Here is an 11,312-nt window from a genome sequence, read left to right as displayed (position 1 = left end):
TATTGAGGCGGCATACGCCGCATTATCATATAGAACTGGTCACCGAAAATGACCCCATCAAATACCTTTTGGAGAAACCAACATTGTTAGGAAAGATGGCTAAATGGCAAATATTGCTTTCAGAGTTTGATATCAAAACCTCTCCCTAAAAGTCTGTCAAGGGAAGAGCAATTGCTGACATGCTAGCTGAAAATCCTCCTAAAGACGTTTCAGAGCAAAACAAAGAAAGTCAAATCCCGAACATATCCGAAGACAAATGGACAATGTACTTTGACGGCGCAGTGAACCTCACTGGATCGAGTACTGGGGCGATTCTGATATCTCCCGAAGATCAACATTATCCAGTTTCAGCCAAGTTAGTGTTTCCATGCACCAACAACATTTTTGAATATGAAGCTTGCATCCTTGGGTTACAATTGGCCATCTCATTAAAAGTAAAGAAGCTGCTGGTATATGGAGATTCCATGCTAATTATCTTACAGACCCAAGGAGAATGGAAGACAAATGATCCCAAACTTATCCCTTATCATAAATTCCTTGAAAAGCTGGTCCAACATTTTGAAGAGATCGCTTTCGAGTATCTACCAAGAACTCGGAATCATTTTGCGGATGCTCTGGCCACATTATCAGCCATGTTACAAGTGCAAGATGGCCTTGAGATAAAGCCGTTAAGGATTGACATCCTTGAACAACCTGCGTATTGCATGGTCGTTGAAGAAGAACCCGATGAAGAACCATGGTATCATGACATCAAGAATTATCTGCTGAAGGGCGAATTTCCACAAGACAGATCAACCGAAGATAAAAAGTATATCAGCAAGATGGCATCTAAATTCTTCCTCAGCGGACAGATTTTATACAAGAGGTCCTTTGACTCGGTTCTACTGAGGTGCGTAAATTCCAAAGAAGCAAATCTCATTATGAAAGAGATTCATGAAGGAAAATGCGGACCGCATATGAATGGTCACCTCATCGCCAAGAAAATTATGAGACTCGTATACTACTTGATGACTATCGAGTCGGATTGCAACCAACATGTTAGATCCTGTCATCAATGTCAGGTATATGGCGACAAGATAAATGCGCCGCCAACCGAGCTACATCAAATGTCAGAACCCTGGCCATTCTGCATGTGGGGAATTGATATGATCGGTCCTATCAACCCAAAGGCCTCCAACGGACATCGTTTTATTCTGGTGGCTATTGATTACTTTACCAAATGGATTGAAGCCAGCTCATATGCCAATGTCACTGCAAACAACATGGCTAAATTCATCAAGCGAGATATCATCTCAAGATATGGGGTTCCAAGAGCCATCATTACGCATAATGGCTCCAATCCGAACAACAAGGTAGTCGATCACTTATTGGAGCAATTTAAAGTACGACACCTTAATTCTTCACCTTACCGCCCGCAAATGAATGGAGCTGTGGAAGCGGCAAATAAGAACATCAAGAAGATATTGGCTAAAACCGTTGAGAAATATCGAGACCGGCATGAGAGATTGCCATATGCCCTCATGGCCTACCGAACTTCGATTCGTACTTCAACCGGGGCAACTCCCTACTCTTTGGTATACGGTATGGAAGCAGTCCTACCAGTAGAGGTGGAAATCCTCTCTTTAAGGATCCTGTCTCAGGTAGAACTCACGGAAGATGAGTGGAACCGGCAGAGACATGAACAATTGAATTTGATTGATGAAAAATGATTGAAGGCTATCTGCCATGGTCAAAGCTACCAGAAGAAAGTAGCCAGAGCTTTTAACAAGAAGGTCGGGCCTAGAAATTTTGAAACATGGATACTGGTTGTGAAGAAAATGGTCCCAAATGCCCACATCCAGGAGGCAAATTCATGCCAAATTATGAAGGCCCCTACGTGATTCAAAAGGTCTTATCCGGGGGAGCTCTTATACTTGTAAACATGGATGGAGAAGAATTGGCGAGTCCAAGAAACTCGGATGCCATGAAGAGATACTATCCTTGAAATAAAATCGAGCTTCAAAGCGATTGATGAGCGGATCTGAGTCACATAAATTTTTGCATTCACATGACACTTGCATACATGCATTTGCATACGTTTGTATTTTGCGGGTGAACCGGGAGTTACGAAGAACCATGCAGAGTAACCGATCAAAACAGGGAAGTTATTTGTTATTTTGGATTACAGATTTTGAATATCTTTGATTAATCCTTTCCTCTTGATTATGCAGGAAACAGGTATTGATATCCGAAGTGGATGGGAAGAATTCGCTTCAGGATTTGGAAATTTTGAACATCTTTAACTAATCGATTCCTTTTAGTTGTGTAGGGAACAAGAATCGACATCCGAAGAAGCCAAGAGGAAGTCACTTCGGGATTTGAAATTTTGAACATCTTTAACTGATTGATTCCTTTTGTTTTTACAGGAAACGGGAGTCAACATCCGAAGAAGACAAGAGCAAGTCACTTCGGGATTTGAAACTTTGAACATCTTTAACTGATTGATTCCTTTTGTTTTTATAGGAAACGGGAACCAACATCCGAAGGAGATAAGAAGAAGTCGCTTCGGGATCTAAAACTTTGAATATCTTTAACTGATTGATTCCTTTTGTTTTTACAGGAAACAGGAATCAACATCCGAAGGAGATGAGAAGAAGTCGTTTCGGGATTTGAAATTTTGAATGTCTTTGAACTGATTGTTTCCTTTTATTTTTGCAGAGGACGGAAGCCAATATTTGAAGAAGACAGGTTTGAGATCCTCCTCTTTTATAAAATATCTTCACACACCGACATGCTTGAAATTGAAAATTTTGGATTTCTAAAGCCATAAGGCCCTTTTAAAGGAGCATTCATTACAAGTTTCAAAAACATCTTTTGAATACACTTTTTAATGAAAAACCTTTTGTAAATGATGAATTTTGATGAAACGCCCTGAGTTTTTATAAAAGGGGCATGTTTTGAAAGCTTTCCAAAAGAATGATCCTTCATATGACAAGAGGCAAGCCTTGTCCTTAAACAAGTCCCCGATACACTTGAGCGATGAGCGAGAGTGATAGAGTGAAAAAGCTTAATTTTGGGACGTAGGGATCATTCGCGGTGATTACATGGATTGAAATGATGAAAGGCATTTCTATTTCAAAATTATCCATACACATTTATATCATTTGATAACCACTCTGAACCAAAAAGGGGAGAATTTTCTGAATATAACCCTGTCAAGAACCACCCTACACCGGGGCATATTTGGAGGTTCATTGGATGATTCCTTGGAGAAAAGATCAGGTAAGACTTTATTGTGCTAACCTGCGTCAATCTTTTTGTGATAGCTTCAGGTGATTTCTAGCAGAGACTTGGAACACCTCAAAGTGAAGAAAAGTACTTCATTTCTACATCCCCAAAGACTTGCCCTTTGAAGAGCCAATTTAAGCCTTTGAATATTCATTTCTAAACCCTTGTTGGTGATCACCTCCCCATACTGGGGCAAACAAAGGAATTACCAGCAATGAGTCAAAAAGTATGATCGGGAGAATTTTTGATACTAGTCTCCAAAAGAGCCAGTCAATGCAAAAAATGACAAGGAACGAAAGGGCTAGAAAAAGCAAAGTGCCTGGTAAAAGCAAGGCCAAAGCCCATGAAAAGAGCACCCCGAAAAGGGACAAATTCTGAAAAAAAAATCATCAAGAGGAAAAGAGGAAAGTCCTCAAAACAAGCTGAAGAAAGATGATCATGAAAATTCTTTAAAAGCAAATGAATGCTGGGAAAAATATCAAGGTGACCACCCAAAGTTCACCCCTCTTTTGAAAATATGGCCTTTCTTAAAGAGCCCACCTTAAGCCAAGATACAACCTGTCACCAAAACTTTTCCGATCTAAGAGGTGTTTCAGGTTAATGCAAGAAATCATACAGGAAGTTACCGCTTAAAGAGGTAAGTACAATCCTGTCTTATCATGTCTTCGGGGTTCTTGACTTGTAAATCCGAAGAAGCTATTTCTGATCAAAATTCATTTCTAAACCTTAACATGAACATCCTTTTATAAGCCTTTGACCCGGCCCGAATTACGGTCCCTTTTAAAATGCCTTTTCCGATTAGTTAGATTGTATGCATCTCGAATGATCCCGAAACTTCAAGGTTAGGTTTTCTATGAGCGGATTTGAATTTTAAGAAAAGCCTTCCCAAAATGGTGAGGAGCCCTCTTGGATGAAGGAAAACCCTTTTGAAAAACTTTTAAAACACCCTTTTTGTAAAACACTCGGGATGTGTCATTCAAAATCCATCCTCGGTGGAAATTTGAACTTGTGATTGGACACATTTCCTTCACAAATACACTTTGAAAATTTGTCCGGAGTTCTTAAGTTTCTCCCCCAAAACTTAAAATTGTCATTCTAATGATGTTTGATTGAACTTTCTGCAGGTTCCCTGGTGATCCCAAATCCTCGGAAAAGTTACGTTTTAAAGATTTGATTAACTTGGATTTTCTGCGGGTCTTCCGGCGTCCCCAAGTCCTCAGACCCTCCTCTTTGAAAATTTAAAAATAGGGTTTGAGCTTCTGTAGGTACACTAGTAAACCTAGGTCCTCGGATGGCACCCTCTCCTTTGAAAATTTGAAATAGGGTTTGAGCTTCAGTAGGTACACTAGTAAACCTCGGTTCTCAGATGGTACCCTCTCTTTTGAAAATTTGAAATAGGGTTTGAGCTTCTGTAGGTACACAGTAAACCCGGGTCCTCAGATGGCACCCTCTCCTTTGAAAATTTGAAAATAGGGTTTGAGCTTCAGTAGGTACACTAGTAAACCTGGGTCCTCAGATGGCACCCTCTCCTTTGAAAATTTGAAAATAGGGTTTGAGCTTCAGTAGGTTCACTAGTAAACCTAGGTCCTCGGATGGCACCCTCTCCTTTGAAAATTTGAAATAGGGTTTGAGCTTCAGTAGGTACACTAGTAAACCTAGGTCCTCAGATGACACCCTCTCCTTTGAAAATTTGAAATAGGGTTTGAGCTTCTATAGGTTCACTAGTAAACCTAGGTCCTCAGATGGCACCCTCTCCTTTGAAAATTTGAAATCGGGTTTGAGCTTCTGTAGGTATACTAGTCAACCTAGGTCCTCGAGATGCGCCCTTCTTAAATAGGTGAAACCCCTTTGTTACAAGGGTGAACCTCCCTTTCGGACGGTGAGTAGCTTCCTAGATGAAAACCGATCTGCGTTTTAGATGGTGAGTCCCTTCATAGAGAATGGCCAATCTCTTTTAAAAAAGGTGAAACCCCTTTGTTACAAGGATGAACCTCCCTTCCAGACGGTGAGTAGCTTCCTAGATGAAAACCGATCTGCGTTCTAGATGGTGAGTCCCTTCATAGAGGATAGCCAATCTCTCTTAAATAGGTTAAACCCCTTTGTTACAAGGGTGAACCTCCCTTCCGGACGGTGAGTAGCTTCCTAGATGAAAACCGATCTGCGTTCTAGATGGTGAGTCCCTTCATAGAGGATAACCAATCTCTCTTAAATAGGTGAAACCCCTTTGTTACAAGGGTGAACCTCCCTTCCGCACGGTGAGTAGCTTCCTAGATGAAAGCCGATCTGCTTTTTAAATGGTGAATCCCTAGAGGATAGCCAATCTCTTTTTGAATAGGTGAAACCCCTTTGTTACGGGGGTGAACCTTCCTTCCAAATCTTCAAACCACTGTTCGACACCGGACGGACGCCGATCATCATGAAATCGCGCCAAACATTCAGAGGTAATTCCATACAATCATTCTCTCCACCTCAGATCAACAAATCTCCAAACACAAACAGGTTAGTTACGGGTAAGTCTCTCTCTCTCCTCATCTCCCTTTCAAATGAAATGAGCGTGAACCGAAATAATTCCCCACGGAGTTAGAGCTTTAACGGCAGAGGTAAGACAATCGAATGTCAAGACTTATTTTCTTTAGATTTTTCCCCAGCAGAGTCGATTAAAGATCCAGGTGTTACCTTGTCTTTGAAAGCAACCTCTAACCGAGATTACTTTCAAAGAGGGGCATCTGTTGACACCCGATTTTTAATCATTTTTCTTTAGTTTTATTTTCTAAAATTCACTAAAAATTCACAAAAAATCAAAAAATTAAAAAAAATCAATATTGGAAGCCTTGGCCAAGCCTAAGGAACCAATTTGGAACAAAAAATAATTTTTCATTTTTTTCACATTTTTTAATATTTTCGAAAATTGAAAAAATATTAGAAAATTCATAAACAATACCTTTCGAGGTTACAAAAATACACAAAAATGTTCAATATTTTTCTTTTAATTCCCTTTTAATATTGACCTTAAGAAAAATAAAAAATTGAGTTCAATTTTAGGTGTTCCTTCACAACGCCTAAGGTTGAATTTGTACAAAAAATACCAATTGAGTCTTTTTATTTGCAATTTTTGCATATTTTAGATCTAGACATTCAATTGCAGTCCCTTTGAACTTCAATTTGATCAATTCCACCCTCAATTGCGCGAATTGCACAGATTACACAAAATCCCCAAAATATTTGCAATTTAGTCCCTCAATTTGTCAATTTTTGAAATTACTTTTCATTGAGGGACTATCATGGTAAAATTGGACTGGCCCCCTATGTTTTCATGCATTCTAAATCAATTGGCATAGGTCTCATAGTCCAATTTAATCAAATTGACACTCAATTGAACATTTCCCCAATTTGGGAATTTAGAAAATTTGGGGCTTTTGCATAAATTGATAGAAACTTTTGGGCAAAATTGCATTTCTAGATAATATCCAAGCCCCTAAGTGCAATTTTGAGGTTTAATTACAAAAATTCCCCGTAGATTTTGTTTAATTTTGAAAATTATGGAAATTTCACAGTCTGAACCGGTTCGGACCGGTCTGACCGTCGGTCGGACCGGTCGAACCGGTTCAAACAGTGTCATCTTCCCCAATTTACCCGCGCCATTTGCAGGTTTGAGCAGCGAACTTCAACGATCAAATTGACGTCCAATTCGACATCAATTGAGCCAATTGATGTGGGGCTTTGGTGGCTCGGGTTAGGCCCCGTCGATTGCTACCGGCGGCACGGCCAATGGCTACCGGAGCATGGCGAAATCGCCGGTCAAATGCTCGGCATGCGCAAAAGTCAACATATTGCAAACCATGAACAATTCGCGCTCATTTGTGCTCGCCCGAGTACCAAACGGACATCTAACGGACCTTGACGGAATCCTAATGATTCCGTCACCGTCCGGCGGCCAGAAAACGTGTGATTGGCACGTGGGAGTCTCGGCCAGCTCATACATATACGCGCGCGAATTTGAAAATGAGTATATAAGGCTGAGGAAGGTTCCAAACGAAGGGGGGAGGCTCATTGCTGCTCGTCCATCAACAGAAAAGAGAGAGAAAGAGAGAACGAGTAGTGAGAGAAGTGCTAGAGAGCTTCACCGTAGCTCGCCGGAACTCGGTCTGCAAGTCGATCGTCCGGCCAATCCAGGCAGAATCGAGACTCACAGTCCATTCTAGAAGCTTGATAGCCACTCCAGGAAGCGATCACTTCACTTAGATCAACCCTGAGACGTCCGAAACGGTAAGTCGATCTCTCGACCTCAGCTCGGTACGTTCATGGTATCTCATGGTTTTGGACATAATCATTGCAATTATTGTGTGTGTTTTGGCTTTTGAATGTTGCTGATCCTCTATGCACCTTGTTTTGGCTTTGATTTTGCATGAACACCTTCAATCGAGTCCGTCAACTTTAACCTCCATGGCCGAACACTGTCGAAGCTTGCCTAGGCGATTCTAGGCCGGGCCAGGTCGATCCGACCTGCGGGTAAGTCTTCCTAACTTGATTTTAATGTGTCTGAAGCTTGAATCGCACTTACTTGCTCTGTATTGCTCGTTTGAAGTCCGGGATGTCGTGGCTGTGTGTGGCTCGATTATCGCGATTTAGCCGATAGAAACACCTGATTCCGAGATATATTAATTTGGAGCACTAGGCGAATCGTTTGGTTTTGGTTTGGGGTCGATCGGCCGAGGTTTCACCGTCGGATCTCGCCGGGAAGCCTCGGCCGTCCGTTAGTCATCGTCGAGAGGAAGAAGATGACCGACGTGGCGTGGTCAAGCGGTCAAAAGGCTGAGGTGTCACGAGCTGATAGGTCCGGCTCGGATCTGAGTCGGCTCGGCCGTTGGCGCGAGCAAGACGACTCAGATCCGATCCAACGGCCGAGATAAATCAAGGGATTTGATTCTCAGCCGTTGGATCCTCTTTTTGTATTTTTTGAATATTAGTTTATTAGATAGAAAATAGAAATTAGGCGAAATGGTGCCGTTTAGGTCATTGGACGAGCGACGTCGTTTGGAGAATGAAGCAGAAGTGTCGTCGTTTTGAGCTTAATAGGGATGGACGGTCCAGATTAGATCCGAGATTCAATCTTGGCCGTCTATTCGTTTAATTGGGCGACGTCGTTTAGGGTATAGGGTGAAAGCGTCATCGTTTTATATGCCGAAGGTTTGAATGGCTCGGATCGAGCCTTAGAATTAGATCGTGGCCGTCCGTTCATTGTCTAATGCGACGTCTTTGGTTTAGTAGGAGTCGATGGCCAAGATGAAGTCCGGGGATTTAATCTTGGCCGTCCGTCCGTTTAATGGCTGTGACGACGTCGTTTTATTAGAAGACCATAGGCGACGTCGTTTCACTTAGGCGAGGATCGACGGTCGAGATTGATTCCAAGATTGATCTCGGCCGTCCATTTATTTCTTATATTTCGAATAATCGGATATTAGTTTAGAAAAACAAAAAATATTTAGTATAAATACGTATACGGACCGTATAGGGTTTGAGTGGGTACGAGGGCGGTCTGACCGGGTTGACCCGGTCTGGAATAAATAAAAAGTAATAAAAAATAAATAAAAATTTCCAAAAATTCAAAAAATTTGCAAAAGTGCTTAGAAAATTCATAAAAATTCCCAGATTTTCACAAAAAATTTCTAAAAATTTCTAGATCGATTCGGAACTCATGAAGTCCGGATCGAAAACTTTGAGACTTCGAGGGTCAATCTGTGTCGATCCGGAAACTTCCTGACTTTTTTTAGAAAATAAATAAAAATTCAAAAAAAATTAGAAAAATTATAAAAATTCCATAAAATCACAAAAAATGGGAAATAGTCACATTCAACTGGCCCGATCCCGATTTTGTGATTTTCAGGTCCCGAACCCCAAAAATGACCATTCTACCCTTCCGGGCCTTTTTCCCCAAATTTTCCCGAACTACCCCCGGAGTATAAATTTGACATTCCTGTGGGCCGATAGGGCCATTTTTTTAGATATATCGAACCTAGATCGTTTGATTTGATTGACTCTGAATGTTTTGATTGCACTTTTGAATTTTCCGATTGTGATTGATAGGATAGAGAATTCCCATCTGCATGTATACCTAGAATCGTTAGAACCTACCTCATCCGATATTACATCTGCATGAACTCGTAAGTTAGAAAATCACTCAACATCGGTAATCGAAAGGGCGTCAATGTGAATCTTGGCGTAACCAAGTCCCCGGACCCAAAAATCTCCGGTTTTCGCCGAACCGAACGGTTCCTCCCGACCGCTCGGTAGGGTTTTCCGATTATACCCTCCAATAAATTGATCGGTGGCGACTCCAATTGCATGTACACATTGCACATGCCACCCGACCACACTAAGGTCGATTTCGATATGAAATTTTATCCGACATCGCGATTCGAGTAATGGGTCTTGGGAGAGACCCGCGATCCTAAAAAATCCCGCCGACAACCGAGGTCCTATAAAAATTAAAAGGATCGGCTCGTTAACCCTATTCATCCCGGAATTTATTGAAGAAAAGACTTCCGGAGGGTCGCGACAATGGCCGAGGACAGAATCCTGAAATTTCGTGGATATCTGTGTGTCCCTAATGATGAGGAGCTTAAGGAAAAGATTTTGTCAGAACCTCATCGTAGCGATTATAGTGTGCATCTAGGCAGCACTAAAATGTATCGAAATCTGCGCCAACATTATTGGTGGAATGGAATGAAAGTGGACGTGGCCAAGCATGTAGCTAAGTGTCCGACGTGCCAACAAGTGATGGCACAACATTGTAAGCCTGGATTGACTAAGTTTGCACATTTTCCGGGCAAGTGAAAGGTTTTCGCAATGGAAAAGTATGCTGAGTTGTATATGCGCCAGATAGTTCGACCGCATGGAGTGCCAGTAACAATTATGTCAGATAGAGATCCTAAGCTCACCACAACTTTTTGGAAAAGTCTTCAGAATGCGATGGGAACCCAAGTGCGGTTTAGCACGGCCTATCATCCTCGGACGGACGGACAATCGGAGAGAACAATTCAGACTCTTGAGGAGATGTTGAGGGCATGCGTAATAGATTTTAAAGGGGGTTGGGAAGAACAGCTACATCTAGTGGAGTTTGCCTACAACAATAGCTTCCAGCAGAGTATCAGAATGACACCATTTGAGGCGTTGTACGACAGAGCTTGCGTAACGCCGGTTTGTTGGGATGAAGTTGGCGAGAGAAGTATAACGGGACCAGAGCTAGTTCAGCAGTCTGTTGAGGCGGTGAAAGTGATCAGAGAAAGGCTAAAGACTGCCCATAGTCGTCAAAAGAGTTATGCGGATAGATGACGTGAACCGTTGGAATTTCGGGTGGGAGATCACGTTTTCTTGAAAGTGTCGCCGATGAGAGGCTTATCTTGATTTGGGAAGAAAGAAAAATTAAGTCCGAGGTACGTAGGTCCATTTGAAGTTCCGGAACGGATTGGGACGTTAGCTTATCAACTTGCCTTGCCGCCGAACTTGTCCCAAGTCCATAATGTTTTTCACTTGTCCATGTTGAGGAAATACGAACCGGACCCAATGCATGTCCTGGATCATGAGGTTGTGGAAGTTGATGAGAGGGTATCTTACGTGGAGAGGCTAGTGCGAATAGAAGATAGAAAGGAACAAGTTCTGAGGAACAAGACAATTCCACCGGTGAAGGTGATATGGGAGCACCATGGAATGGAAGGGGCAACCTGGGAAAATGAAGAAACGATAAGGCAACTACACCCCTATTTGTTTGAATAGATAAGTTTTGTTGAAAATTTCGAGGACGAAATTTTTGTAAAGGGGGAAGAATTGTGACATCCTGTAATCTGAGTCGTTTTGAAGCCTTGAATAAATGAAAAGTCTTATCGATGTATTTCAGTCTAATCTCACTCGGAGTTGATCCCTCTTGAGCAGACTAACCAAATGGGAATGGCTAGCTAGGAAAATTAAGTACGTGGACCTAAGAACTAGATCCTGGACCGACTCTTTGGCCATGAAAATTGTCGAGGGAATATTTTGGACCAATTTAG

The sequence above is a fragment of the Rhodamnia argentea genome, chromosome 5 (genome assembly GCF_020921035.1).
Source record: "Rhodamnia argentea isolate NSW1041297 chromosome 5, ASM2092103v1, whole genome shotgun sequence".
In the NCBI taxonomy this organism is placed as follows: domain Eukaryota; kingdom Viridiplantae; phylum Streptophyta; class Magnoliopsida; order Myrtales; family Myrtaceae; genus Rhodamnia; species Rhodamnia argentea.
Note: the sequence above shows the minus strand (reverse complement) of the source record.